The sequence below is a fragment of the Cottoperca gobio genome, chromosome 9, assembly GCF_900634415.1.
Source record: "Cottoperca gobio chromosome 9, fCotGob3.1, whole genome shotgun sequence".
Lineage (NCBI taxonomy): Eukaryota > Metazoa > Chordata > Actinopteri > Perciformes > Bovichtidae > Cottoperca > Cottoperca gobio.
Window position 1 is genome coordinate 6,351,862 of NC_041363.1, and position 15,649 is coordinate 6,367,510.

Below are 15,649 nucleotides of genomic sequence, written 5' to 3' on the forward strand. Positions count from 1 at the left end.
ACTCATTGAATTTATATGAGGCCCTCAATGTATTATAGTTGGTTTGAGCTAGGCTTTTTACATTTACACCAGCTTCCACCCATCACGCATCTCCCACACTCCTCCATCGCCCCGCATTGGCTGCTGCTTCCGAGCTAACAGAGGAGGGCCTGCAGCAGAGCAGGTGCAGCGGCGCGATGGTGGCTCGTCTTTGCGCGCTACACACACACACACCCACACACACACCCACACACACACACACCCACTAAACCACACACACATCACACAACCCACACACACACACACACCCCACTGCATGGTTACACCCGTGTAGAACGGGGTTGGCCTTGCAGTACCCTCTCAGTAAAATGGCAAACCATGAATGTTTATTGGAGGATGGAAAGCTCTGTGCTAGTTGTGTTTTGTTTAGAGAGTTAGCAGGTGTTTAGAATTAAAGCAGTCCCCTCCATGTGCCACGTGACTCTTGGCCCAGAGGAACAATTTTGATCTGGTAAATCCGTTCGCTGCAAATCTGTTGACAGAGTGGCTCGGGTTTCTCTGCCAGTTGGTTTTTTGAAGTGTGCTTTTTGGCATTAAATCTAATTTAATAAGTTCGTCTTTGGCCTGTTGCTGTGATTGTGGCAGTTTGATGAAATTTACACTGGCTCAAGGCCTTAATCAATCATAGAAATCTGGCCTAGTTTGCAAATTGTGTTTTCTGGTAAGATAATATCTACAATAACTTTGTTAATCACAAAGCATTTTCAAAAAGCAGTACAGAAGAGGCCCAGTTATCCATATGGATCACTAGTTTTTTCAGCGGTGTCTGTCCTCTTGATTTGTTCATCGCTGTGCTTGTGTTCTGGAAATAAGAAATGGACTTGACATTTAAACAGATTTCTAATCAAAGTGATAGACAATTTAATGGCTGCTTGATTGGCTGTCAGTCGATGATTCGCTAGACAGCTTTGATAAAATACTTTGGCATTCTTTTTTCTGCTACAGGTGGTAATAATGAGAAACTGATGACAAATGTTGAAAATAGCAACATTGCAGACAGTTTGTCGCTTTTCCTCCTCATTTGCCCCGGACATGTGGACGTGTTTTACTTGTAAATGGAGTTTTGTCAGTCTTTCTGAGCGCTGCAATTGCAAACCGACAATTGACTGGCAGGTTTACAGATAATGGAGATGTGAAGTTGGCGAACGACACCCTACTGAGACACCTCTTTGACTGTTCTCACAGCCCTTGTCCCCCATTCCCCATGAAGAGACTCATTTAATTTTCCCGCTCGTTTCCCCCTGCGAGGATGGAAACTGCTCTTCTCAGAAACGTACACGACACAACACCAGACGAAAGATGTTTTATTCAGCGCTTCGTTCTGGACTGCCGTTTGTTTTGCTGCACGTGCTTGGGGTTTCTCACTCAGAGCGCGTCTTTAAGTGCTTGCCTGTTTGGGAAATGAGCGTCAAATTGATCTTGTTTGGATGCACCCGTCTCATCTTGGCTCTTGTGATTGTGATGGTGGCGGTGCTTCCCGGGGATTCGTGTGAGGATTCAGATTCGGAGGTTGTTCAGAAGGAGGGAGTTTTTGAAACCTGATTAAGAAGATGGTTTGATTTAATTAACTAAGAATTCTTTTCTAATTGTCTTTTCTCATTCCATCTTATCTATTTGTAATCTAAGTACAGATGGTGGCTTTCCTCATCCTAAATCATATGAAATTGTAAATGGTCCCATTAGGAAGAAGGAGGGAGCGGAGGGGGGGTACGAAATGATACTCCTCCCGGCCCGCCCACACCCCCGTCCCCCTTCTCACTCTGTTCTCCATCCTCTCAAAGCTGTGCTGTGAGTTAAAATGTGATGTCAAGCAATTCAAGGCTTTGTTCCGCCGTTCTCTCTTAACTTACGCCACCGAGCGCCGCAAACTGCCACCATGTCCTGGTCAAAGAAATCCTGTAGGTGTCTCGCCGTTTAATTGATTTAGAATAAAAACCAGTTACGAAATACCTGGTTGCACCTCCTCATGTTAGGTTGCTGTCTGTAAGGCACGACTCACACACACACAACACACACACGTGGAACTAATTGAACACAATTGCAATCATGCTTTTTTTTATAAAGGAGATAATAGACATTGGATTAGTTATCGTAAAGCCCGTGGCACTAATAGCAAATGGTGGCTTGAATATTCCAGCTGCGAGTGTGGTACCCCATAACTAATTCAAACAGATTCGGAGACCTCTCATATCCTTCCCGCCACCGCCTTTTTGTTTTGGCTGCTTCTCCCAAACTTCTTAATCTCTTTAAAAGTGCAGTGAACTCCTGCATGCGACATCCTCTTTTGTTCTGCTTGGTTTAATATCTGAGCAGCTCTTTCCATGGGAGCTGATTGGAAGATCAAGCGCCGTTCTTCGCTTCAGTCTCTTTGTCAGACAGACAGTTAATGCCAAAATGCACTCAAGCACTTCTGTCTACCCTCAGAGATACACTCATATTAGTGGCCAACGTCTTGCTTTCTTCCGTCTCATAATCTTTTTCTTCTTTTTTTTCTTCCTTTTTTCTCTCTCCTGTCTAACCTCCAAAACCCAAACCAAACCCCAAAAAAAACCCCTCATCTCTCGTCCCCATCTAACCACCCCCTCCCTCTTCTACCATCTGCACTCTGCATCTCTCTCTGTACTGTACTATCTCCTCATGTACTTCTGTACTTCAAACATCTTATTATGTCGGTGCTCTTAGGAAGAAACAGCCTTTTAGCTGTAATTTGGCCCATTTCTCATACACTTCATTTCCGAAGTTGAAGAGGTAGAGACGAGTGTGGGGGGAGAACATTCTAGCCCAGCACATTGGTAGAACTACGGGGGGGGGGTGAATTCATTGTTTCCCTGGGTTCCTTGAACAACAAGAGTTATGAGTTTTTCCGCAAATCAGCCAGAAATGGTGTCGCTTTCTGTTGCGTATAAGCTCATCACGTATGTCACACTCATCATCTTATATACTGGTCGTGAAATGTAAACAAGACGCGAGCAAGTTAACCCAAAACCTTTTTAGACAGCACACCAGGCTCGGTGCTTCCCTAAGTGAAGAAAATAATCAGACATTCCATTATTTTGCCAAATGTGTAAGTCCTAAAGACATCGAATTAAGATTCTGTGGAGCATAAAATTAATTCTAAGACCTCTACAAAAGGTCCAAAGGATCATTTTCAAACTAAACCCACGATAGCTTCTTTATTTACATACAATGTTATGCTTTGGTAAAAGGTTACCCAGTGTGGAATTGGTTGTCCAGTCACACTATCCAGCTTTGAAGTCTTTTAGTCTTTGTGACCTACTAAAGGATTAGGGATTAGTTCCCATATTGTTCTGATGCGTGTACTACATTTGAGACATTAATTGAAATGTGTGGTTGCAGAGCTTTTTGGTCTGTCGTGGCAATCTGTTCAGGCTCACTGTCCCCATTTCCCTCCTGTTTTCCACGGGTTGGAGATTAAAGGGAGGGAGGGAGAGTGGTAAGCATCCAATTACAGTTTTCTTTGTCCACTGTCGTAGCCCCCCCTCCTCATTAAAAGAGCAACCCTCTTTTCTACATCATCTCCAATTTTTCAAGATCACGCATTCGCTGGTGGCATTTTGAGTGGGGGCTGGTTCGCCTTAAGAGAGGCATGATTAACAGGCCAAGGCGCACTAGGAAGGGCAAAATGCCTGAGCCTTAACCTCGTTTGAGGGAGTCGCTGCCTCCTCGCGTTTCTTCACCTCTTATCTCATATCCCATTTCCTTTTCGTTCAAGTCTTCCCGGTGTCCCGTTGAACTCTCATTTCTTTCTCCTTGATTCCATTCTCTCTTGATCTCCTCTCTACTCTTCATTCTCTCTTCTCTGTCTGATTCCATTTCCCATGTACCATCGTCCCATTTTCGTCTTTTACTCTCCTCCCTCTCCGCTCGGTAAGCGGATTCCTTTTTATGTGTGGAACGACACAGCACCAACCCCATGTCAATGTATGGCTAATCTGGCTTTCATTAGTTTGTGTACATGAATATTGCATGACTGGTTTGCCACTGTGCTAGCTCAGCTTATTGCTCAGTCTTTCCCTTGGTTCATTGAAAACCCTTAACCTGACTGCATTCAGTCTTCCTCTGCTCCCCGTGGACAGGACCCAGCAAACAAATAAGATTTGGAATGGTTTTCATCAGCCTTAGCTGGGGGGCACGTTGGGTGGTCAGTGCATGTGACCTTCTCACAGCAGGGCGCCCTAACCCCCATCCATCCCTATTAGGGGACACTTATCAGGGACAGCAGCCAGAGTGACACATTCCCAACTGGGCTTCCCTGGAGAAAATGCTGTGCAGTGCAGGGAGGAATCCCTACGGTGCACTGAAGGAAGTGTGTGTGTGTGTGTGTGTGTGTGTGTGTGTGTGGTGTGTGTGTGTGGTGTGTGTGTGTGTGTGTGTGTGGTGTGTGTGTGTGTGTGTGTGTGTGTGTGTGTGTGTGTGTGTGTGTGTGTGTGTGTGTGTGTGTGTGGTTGTTCTCTGCAGATAGGACCCTGTGACTCTGAGATATGCACAGGCTCATTAATTAGAGGCTCTCATTATCCCCCCTCAGGCTCCACACACTTAATCAACACCGAGCTCCAACTAAGACACACGCATGCATGTACTTACACACACACGCACACGCACACACTCGTGCACACCCATCTCCCGTGATCCGCAGCGGGCTAAATTCTGACACAACATCATCCTAGAATAGAGCACTGTAAAAGAGGTGAATGAATGAATGCTGATGAGGGTTATTTGTTTTCGGTGATGTACGGCACAACAGAGTGGGTGGGTGTCATCGCTGTTTAACACTTTTATTATTATAATGATGTTAAGCATTTCAAAACAGATTCATCCATCTGCCGTGTGTGACAGTGGGAACAATCTGTCAAACACTGTGAATGATATTCTCCTGTTATACATCCTCGAGCTGGGAATATAATAGATTGGTTTTTAAAGGCCCTTGCCTTCATGAATCACGCAGTTAGGTGAAGACTTCTGGAATATTATAACATTATATATATTTATACCATCTTCCATACAAGCACGAAGAGCTGAGACCTTGTGGGAGAACGGACAGTATTGAATGTGCGTATTGTTGCGTGTGACATATCTGTGCTTTTACTGTGGAATTTATTGCCTTGAAACTCCAGCCCGTGTAATTAAAAGGCCGCTGTTTATTTAAACGAGGGACAGATAAGCGCACAGCAACACTCCAGTGTCGAACTTAAGAGCGAGCCTCTGTGTGAAAATAAATTACGCTCAGACGTTCAGGAGAGCTTCTGGAGTGTTGCTCCTCTCTGACACTTCTCAACACTATCACCTGATGCACGTTCCACGCCAAGCGGACTAATTGATAAACATACAGAAGATAGATTTCCGTTAGACGTGAGACGTAACTACGTCCGCAGAGCTGATTTTGACGATCCACACTGGAACTGATTTTCTTTACATGTAGGCAAATTAAAGACTCTTTAAACTGGAAATGTGGCCGACTGAGCTGCAACTTAAAGCTACTAAATGTTCATTCCAGCAGAAAATATGTGCCTTGTGGAGAAAATTAACATCTTTTACTAGAAACGTTTTGTGATCAAGAGAATTGATGGCAAGTGGTAGCATTCCTAAAGGGTTGCTGGAACCTCAAAAAACTATTTCCCTTCACATTGCTCAGTGAAATATATTGTCAACAAACCACTAAATACGCCATGTTTTGCTCTTTTTGTCAGCTGTAAAGACAGTTGACTGTGACAGATCTTAGCTCTGAGATGGCCTGTGGCAGGGTGATGAGCTTTTTAACATTTAACATGAGTCAGTCTTTATTTTTATACCGCTGTGTGATTCACAGCGAAGCCTAGACCTCTCTAACCCATCTTTATGAAACCAGCCCCTGATCACAACATACAGCGGAGTCATTTCTGAGGGCGTGATTGGCAGGAACAAGAAAAGGAAGCGCACACTTTTAAACAGCTCCAAGTTGTGGAAAATGAAAGAGGGGGTTTTTGTTTCCCTCTGAAGGCTGGAGTCTGATTTCCTGTGCGGCTCTGATTGGGAAAGCAGAGGCACGCACAGGGAGCCTGCTTCTGTATGGAGATGCCAGATGACAGGCTTCACTACCGACAGACTGTTGCTGAACAGCACACTGAACTGGCCTTTGATCAATCATCAAACATGCCTTTTTAGTGAAACAATCGCCTGTGTAAACCTGTTTTCAGATGTGTGTGTGTGTGTGTGTGTGTGTGTGCAATGTAATCCATTATCCAAATATATCATAGTGCACCACACAATAACGCTCCTCTTTGACTACAAACGTGTGCTTGATCACAAAGTGTCTCTCTGTTTGGGTGGCCATGCTGTGGCTGCGGAGGTAGTGTCAAACATGTTGTTCATGGTTCGTCCATGTGGATATACCAAGAGTCTCATGGACTCCTCGTGCACAGCAGGAGTTTGTCCATAAGGCCATATGCCAGCTTGTCCCCCTCCTCCTACTTGTCTTTTGTTATCCGAGTGACCTTAGGTGCACCGCGGACCCAGCTGCCCCCCTGAAGACACCCCATTTATTGACCAACACACAGCTCCATAGAGTCCATTACCTAAACCAATTTAAATCTCACGCTGATTTCACCTCGCTTCAATATCGACCATTTATTTGACTCCCTTTTGTTTTTCTTTGAGATGATTCCTCATGAATGAACACTAACGTAGTTACTGTATTAATGCTGCCACATGTCCAGTGATGACTACATTTTGGTTTTGTGTTGCAGCAGCTGCGTTCAGCGCCAGCGCATGTGTCGTAACTGTCGATAACGGTTTTCCTTCCCTGACTGTGGCAGCGACTGTGGTTGAGAGGTTTCTTACCAGAATAACCATGTCCTATGTTTTCAATTTATTCCACCCACTTCCACATTTTTAATGATAAAAGTCAGTTGGAAAAGCTCCGGACAAATAATGCCAAACACAAATCTTTGGCAATGTTTGCCTCTGATGGCCGTGTGCAGTAAAATATTGCACAGTATAACGATATGTGACAGCTGCTCTCAGAAGGAGGAAAACGGGGAAAGTGTACACAAACAGGGCTTTTACTTGTCTCCGGCGTCCAAGGCTATCCGTCCTTTTGTGAATCGTGTCTTTTGTGCAAGAATTCCAATCTAACTATTCTCACAAAAATAATCGAGGACGGTAGCCTCTACTGATCGGGATCAGGGCGGCGACTCAGTGGAGTGTGATGTTATTTGAATCTGCTTCACTCATTAACACCCGTTTAAACTGTGATGAGTTTGTGTAGCATTGCAGGGTTTACTGAGCAAATCTTATTGTCACCTTTCGTTGTGTGTGAGAAAAGAGTGCGATGTAATGGACTGTATAAAGCTCTTCAGTGATGCTATAAGAGATTTTTGGAGGAAACTACAATTGCAAAATGTTAAATCCTTACAGGGATGTTGTTGGAAAATTGTAATGATGTCACTGAGATCATTAAAATATGGCTTTTAGTTAAGCTTTCATGATGCTTCAACAGTCTTTGGGTGATGATAGCCTCTTAATTTCAGCTCCTGCTACACGCTTGAAAATACAGTAATATGTAAAGCATACTGACAACTTCACTTTGTAACCAAATATAGTTTGGACCTACACACTATGACGTTCCACCCGCAAATCCCCAACCATAGGTCGGTATCCTGTTTTATACAGCAAGTTAGACTAGGGCACTGCCGGGTGGGCACGTGGCTAGAGAACCCGTTCAGAGTTTAGTTCCCTGGAAATGTGTCCTTGAGCAACACACCAAAACCACAGCCTGTCTGGACGGCAGCGCCAGCTCAGTGCGTAAATGTAAAGCGCACTCTTGCCTAAGGTGTGGCCGGCGGCGCTATGACCCTGCTACCTTCTGCCTGCTCAGCTCACCGCTCCAAGTCTGCTAACTGCCAAAGCTGGAGGAGCGCAGGGAAGGAAGTTCATCTGAGAGCTGTAGTCCAGTGTGTTGCTGTTGCTGGAATCAGGATATCCTTCCAGCAGAAATTCCAGGGATTTTTTTTTGTTGGTGCTGTACCCCCTCCTCCCCCTGAAAGTAATCTCCCTGCTTGTCGCGCTGTCTCCGTCGGCCTCTGTTGGACTGTTTCTCCACGAATACTTCTAAAAGTGTGTTTCGACCGCTGGAAAGCAGGATTTGACCACTGTGATGATTATTTCTGCATTTGGCACACATTCCGTGTTCCGATCATTTCCTCTGGATCGAAGAGAACAGATTGGACATAGTCTACCCGTATTGCGCTGGACTAATGCTGTTACCCTACTTACACGGACGACTTCGTTTCGAAAAGTTTAGGAAATAATTGTTCCTAACACACAGTCTGGATTGGTCCTGGAGGCGCCGATTCTGCGTGCCGACTAAGGAGGGAGTGGGTTCGTAACGGACTCGTACTTTGGCTTTACGCACAGGAACCCTTTCCCCAAACATTGTCAGTCGACACCATGTGTCTCTGATTTATTCTCCGATCTCAACTGTGGATTTAAACGGTGTATGATTTGTGTTGACTGTGCTGTCTCCCTCGAAAATTGCCGCAAAGCTGAGACTCGCACATCATCATGCATCGCTTCTTGGAGAAAATCTGCTGCAAAATTGAGGGAAGTCGAGAGGCAGCATGACTTGCGCTCTGGATTTCTTTGAATCTACATTCCATTGTCGTATAATATCTTAATGCTGTTCCATTTTGGTTTACAATATGATGAAATGGCAGCCCCGGAAGAAGGTGAGTCTGGCTGATATTTTCTTCCAATTATGGCGATAAATAACGTTTCTCTGTTAGAGCACAAGTTGGGTGGAGGAGGCTCAGTCACAGACTGCTGCTCTTTCTATTCGTTTACTACAAATGAAAAGACCTATAGATAGCACTAACCAGATCAGCAGTGTGCTGGACTGTACTGAACTGCTAGCAAAGAATACTTTATAATGATAAGCAAGTTTCCACATATTTCTCCCAATTTTTACATTTCTCTCCTACTCCATTTAAATGATTGTGAGAGACACATAAATCAGCTGTTGTGCACTGCACTGGATACAACCTACAGTATAATATACCTGCATATCGTTAGTGCTCACCCAGGGGTTTACATGTGTTGCTATGTTAATCTTTTATACTCTGACCTGTGTTTTGTATCCTCTGCACCTCTTAACAACATCAGACAGGCCGACATTCTTAATCTGGACTAATCAAGACATCAGAGATTCATGTCTCCTGTAGTGGATATTTGGAGTTGTGGACACAACAAGTGTTGAAACCAGTGTCCGAATAGAAAACAACCTTTTGACAATTGAATATAGAAAGTGAAACATTGCACGGCAGCAATATTTGCACCTTAAAGCCTCAGAATGAACCGGCGCCCCTCCTTCAACACCTACATATTTTTAGAGGATTCTGTACGAGGACTGTCAAGGTTTCTTGTTTCCACGAGTACACACGCTTCTTAAACAAAGTTGCATTCTGCATGCACTCTGTTATTGCCCCTTTTTCATAGCCTTGGAGTATTACAACATGGAAAATATCTGAAAATCATCTGGGGTCTATAAAAAATTGGTAGCACTGAAATGCCTATGGTTCAGATTTCTACCAGCAGGGGGCACTTGTCTGACAAGAAGCAGCCTTCCTTTGCAGAAGTGGGCTTTACAGTGGTCTGGAGTTAAGAAAGAAAAATGAAAGGATGTCCTCCATCAACTGTTTTGGCATTGTTCTAAACTTATTTTTCCCAAAGACTTTGTACAACAGCGGCACAAACATTTGCAGTTTTTTTTGTTTTCCTTCTGGCCCAGATATTTCTGCCTTCTCAGCTGAGACATGATGTTGTGTTTGTAACTACCCAGTTTAAAGAGCACTAGTCACAAATACCAGAAGCAGTGTAACCACTACGGGCACTGATCGGAGCTGAAACCCACTTCAGTGTGTCAGATCTAAGTAATTTGCCATCTCTTTGCCTAAATTAAAATTCTTTATGTAATTTGTTCCACATCAAGTGTCATTAATGAGCATGATCTTATCTTGAAAGATGAGATGAAAGTAAAATAATCAAAAGCAACTTCTTAATGTTGACTTATCAACAGAAAAAATAAAAGCTGTGAGCATGCCCAAATGATTTCTGCAGCTGTGCAGTGTATCTGCCAGAATCATCCACGAGACCCCCTTTGAGGACTAAAAGCCTTTTCCTCACTGCAGTCATATGTGCTCGAGCTTAAAACAAATCATAAAAGTAACACTGTCCTTCATCGCTTTTCATCACCAAGGTTAACACACCAAGTGTACACATGTGGGTGACTCATCAAGGAGAGAAATAGTTCTGTGTGATGTTGATTCATTAACCTGTTGGTCATGTTGGATGCAAGATGCATACGTGCGAAACCCGAGCAGTAAACACACCCACACAGCAGTGTACACTATTTAAAATGACTTGCCATACACATAGTGTGTGCGTGTGTGTGTGTGTGTGTGGTGTGTGTGTGTGTGTGTGTGTGTGTGTGTGGGGGGGGCACATCACCCTGGCCTTATGCCAATGATGTCCTCTGACTAAGATATTGAACATAGCAGGTAGGAAGATAGGATAAAAACAGCTATCGTGCCCCACACGGTAAAGAAAGTGATTGCAATGCTCTCCTTTTTTTAAAAAGTGCACACACACTGATGTCACAAAAGATCCATCAATTTCTCCATTCGGGCTTCTTGTTTATCCGCTTCTCAATCTGTCTCTTTACTTCGCTTGTAGTTCGATGGGAATCAATAGAAAGTGTAGGAGAATCAAATTGGTACAGGCTGAGTGTCCCGTCCGCCTCTTCATAATGGATTACACTAATGAGTCAAAATTACAAATATGTGATGTTGATGAGAAGAGAGAGCTATTTCCTTATATTTGCAGATAGCTTATCTGTTCTGGAAAGAGAGTACAATCTCTTTCACAGGGGATTTGTTTGATTCACTTTTTTTAGACTGTGATTTCGGTGGAGTGGCTCTGACCAGCTGTGTCTATTACACAATGTTTAAATGTTTAAGGGACACAGATAAGACTGTCTCTCGAGCCAGTGATAATCAAGGTTGTCAGACGAGATGGCCCTTTTCCTTTTAAAGGAAAGAGACACTCATGTTTTGTGTTTGTGACGCTCAGGAATGCTAACATAAGACCCACGCTGAGCCTGATAGCATATGTGTGGCAGGGTGGGTGTATAGCAGCGGCCACTGCGGTCGTCTGTGGTCAGGTTGTATTAGAGGAAGGTAAGCATTAAAACATGTGGACAGCACCTGTCTTAAGGGAAAGCTAACTCGTTGAGTCAGGTAAGAGATGGCAGCGTGCCTAAAGTGCACTGAGAGGAATGAAAGCCACCAGGTTGCATTCAGAGAATGAAGAACCTCTGGGATTGTGGGGTTTTAAGACACTGGATGCTTTTTAATGTCTTTGTGTACGTGTGTGCACACTAAAGTGGTTTGGATATGAATGATGGACTCCAGTGGCTTGGCAAGTGTCTGTGTGACTTATACCTGTCTGTATCAGACACTGAGTTCAACTGCGGTTTTTCCTTGTCCCATGAATTTCTTTTCCAACGGCTGAAAAACATTCCTTGCTTCTTCTTTTTCTGCTGCCAGATGTGTTTTTAAGTCATCATCAAGCCATGTTTTCTCCAGCAGAATTGCTCACAACCTGTTAATTTGTTGGCTGGTCTCATATTACGAAGCCCGGCTCTGAATTCCGAGTTCACGTTATGCCCCGTGGCAGTGTGGCCAAGTCAGAAGGAAGCAACTGTTTGTTTTTGTGGTTGTGCCAGATGTTTCTGTGGGTTCCACACAGTCGACATGAGGCCTTCTCACCTGAGAGGGACAGGATGCCCTGCTCATGTTTCTGCGGCCAGGCTCGCGGGGAGCTCAGACTTTTACCATCAGCAGGCGCGCGCTTACATCTCTGACCATGTCCATTGGCTTTTCACTTCGGGGAGTTTCTCATGCTGCTTTTCCCCTTTGATTCGGTATTATTTATGAGCTCTTCGGTGGGGGGGAAAGGGCTATCTCTCCCTCCAGTGCTCGGTCAGTCCCGGTGACGTCTGTTGGCTGGCAGCAGCACAGCAGTTATGGAATACATTTACAGCGGGGGAAAACCCATCAGAATGTGAAGAGAAGACACATCTGAGTAGAGAAGAAAGCGGGTAAGGCTGTCAGTGGGGGAAGGAGTCACTTGGGATAAGAGAGTCCTGGACATAGATTGAGATACATCAGGGAACAAATAAATGAGGACGAGATTGTAGGAAATTGGATATTGAGGAGAAGAATTGCTGGAGAGCTGTCGACATTGACAGAATTTCAGATGGTTGGAATTTGAGAAAGTGAGAGAAAATGGGAAAGGGTTGGAGGCTAGAGAATAAGATGGCGCAGGAGATTTGGAGTTTAGGAGTGAGAGGCCCTAGAGTGATGCAGCGGGGATAATTAATGATAGGGACTGATAGCACCTGCTGTTCCTGATGCTGCACAGTATTTATGGCCCAGCATGCCGAGTGGAACGGGATGCGGCTGCGTGGCCAGACCCCTGGCCCATCCTCCTGGGACGTGAAAAGATAGGGGTGGGGGCGGGGACTGGGTCAGAAAGGAGGGGGTTATGTGGGGAACAGCGACTCAGCAATACAGCTGAAATTTATGTGCTGTACTTGCTCTGTTAATCCCAGTCCACCTCCCATTGGGAGAGCTGGACAGAGATGGAGGACAGAAAGAAGAGTTTCCTGGAATGCAAGGCCTTCCTTAGTCTTATTGTGACGCAGTGGTCTGCAGTACGCATAAGCTGCAGGTAGGCTATATGCCCGGTATGCACTCTTGGGATTCCACTGTCAAAATACAGCAGAAACAATGGTGACTGGGCCTTCCTGCTCTCATTAATCCTCATTCCTGGGACCTGTGTGGAGATGGATTTTTGGATAGAAAGTGGTAAATGCAAAGATTGATTTATGTGTAGAGCGGTCCATTTGTAATGTTTTCCTCCAAGCCTCAGAGCACTCATTTCTGATTTGCTACAGCTTCCCTTTACCCCCCTGTGGTTCTGTTTGAGCAAATGGAGCCATGTTTGAGTTTATTGAGGTCATTGTTCCAGGGGTGTGGTCAGCTGCTCTCAGGGCTCAGGAGGTGCCTGCCTCTGGGTGCCTCCACAGGGAATAAAGCGGACCTGACTTGATGGACCACATCAATAGGAACACATTTCCTTGTTCTATGAGGTGGAACAGTCGTCTGCAGGACTTAAGCTCTATTCATTCTTTTCATTGGTTAAGCTTCTGTATTATGTACTCAGTCTCGCATATACTGAGAGCCAGTGTTTCAGACATAAGCTGGCTAAAACATGTTTTGAATAAGGGCTGTCAATGGCAGAAGAGACGCATCCCTTCAGTATAGGGCCTGAAAAACATGCATACTTTTCTCTGTTTCACAACATTTATCAGAGCTGCCAAAACCACAGTCCCTACATTCTTTAACTCCACACTGACACTGGAGTGGTTCCAGTGGGCCGGGCATAGTATTCAGGTCCTGCAGCTGTCTCCATCCAACTCAGTGCTGTATGTTGTGACAGACATTTGCTGCTAGTGTGTTCTAAAGAGGGCCTGTGATCCAGTCTGGATGGCAACGTGTGAAGAGCACCACTAATACCACCCTGCCTCATGCTGACGCCCCTAAACCCCACTAATTCCATCTCTTCTTTTGTCAGAGATGGGATTCATAAGCCCTTCTTTGAAGGCTCAATTTTCCAGGAGTGTGTCCATGGCTTAGCCGAGGGCTTGATGTAGCCAGGACTAGTCATTCCATTCCTTGGATTGACGGCCTGGTCTGGCACCTGAGTGGTCAGTATCTAGTTCTTGAGTAGATTATTGATGATTATATTGACCGTGAAAAAACAGGTGTCAATTAACCCCTGAATCTTCATGACCACTGCCCACTTGTATAAATGGCACGTAGTGCAAGAGAGAATCCAGCGGGATTAGTCTGAGCCTCTCCTCCTTTTGTAAAGGAGTAGGTGCTGTGCAATGTTTTTACAGTCAAACAGTGTAGCAGACACACACACAGACGGCCTCAGCAGAGTGCTTCTCCAGGGGTCACAGAAACAACCAAGCCCAGAGCAGATTGTTTTAGCTCCCCTCACCGTCACTCTGGCCTATCTGGCCCTGCCTCTCCTTCCTGCCATGCCGAATGTGGTGCGGGTAGCTAAGAAAGGTTTTAACTGCTGGCCGTAAAATCCTGCAGGAAGAAAGGAGAAATGGTGCCGAGCCTTTTCCCTGTCCGTCTCTCGGGGCTTGGTTTAGCTGCTGTTCCCTCTCGTAAGTTTGGATTTATTTATATGAGGCTTATACTGGGATACTTATGTCAGGCATATGTTTATAGTCGCTAAGATATGTGGGCCAGGAGCTCTTCCATATACTCCGTGGGCTTGTCTCCTAAGGGAGATTCATGATTCCAGCACCCTTAACAAGACAGACAGGCAGGTGGTGACTGACAGGCACGCTGAGATAGATTCAGTAATGAGGACTACAGAACAAACCTCCGTGGTCTCCGTGGCCTCCATGCTTCCCTATCTCAAATGATCTCATGCCTCATAGGTTTTATATATTTAACTAGCGTCTCTGTTGCAGTCTAATAGAGACGTAGCTTTTACAATATAATGCTGTCTTTGCCTCCTGCCCTCTCTGCGTTCACCCCAACAGCGTTACCTCCTGTTGTGCGTGTGCTCGTGGTTGTCTTGACTCTTAAACCTAAACATGTTTTTTGGTTGTTTGGTTTCTGCCACTCTCTGCAGCCTACATTTGTGGATGTGACTTGAACCTTAATGCGTTCCCCGCCCTCCTGGTTCCAGCAAATTGCATTGCCACCTTCCTCCTAAACGAGTTGTGTAGAAAAAGAGATGTGAAAGATCCGTTCGTGTGTCCGTGAACGCCAACTTGTTACTCTCACATACCGTGTGTATTTGTGCATTTTGAAATGCCCTTGTTTTGTGTTTGTCTTGAAGTCTCTTGGAAAATTATTGTCTTGACAAGTGACCGATATCATGTGTCAGATAGCACTTGATTTATGGAAAGGGAGGAATATTATCATCCATCAGAGATACAGAAATACTTTATCTTCTCCTTCTCTCTTGCAGCTAGTTATTCCCCTCCTCCAGCCCTCTCTCTTGATCTATATTCCTGTGACTGGGGTCAGAGGCCACATTAGAGCATGTATTGTTCAGCAGTCTGGAGAGTGCTCCAGTTACCACTGTGAAATCTCAAGCATCAGCGGCTTCTTAGCTGTTTAAATATACTGTACGAGGCTGATCCCTGCCACGTTTGCTGGCTAGACACTACACAATGTCTATGGTGTGACGTTACATTATTTTAAGTAATGCCTGCCTTTTATAGCCTTGTAAAATGTGTTTGCTGCCTTCGCCACCTGTCTGGGTGTTCTGCATGATGAAATCACCCAACATGTTTAGTGTTATGAATACTATTCTGTCTTCTGCTATAAAAATGGGTATATGCACTCAGTCCAGCTGCTTGAATGAGGGCTGTAAAAACAGATACATAATCACTCATTGGAAGAAAAGACCGTAACTTGGCACACAACAGTTGGTGTGACGCTTCAGGTGTGAAATCACCCTC

General features: G+C 44.8%; 1 protein-coding gene across 2 annotated transcripts in view; it reads left to right on the plus strand.

The window, feature by feature from the left end:
* LOC115013387 (tetratricopeptide repeat protein 28-like) overlaps positions 1–15,649 on the plus strand; it is a 213,335-nt gene that overhangs the window by 93,259 nt on the left and 104,427 nt on the right. The gene's annotated exons all lie outside the window — the stretch shown is intronic.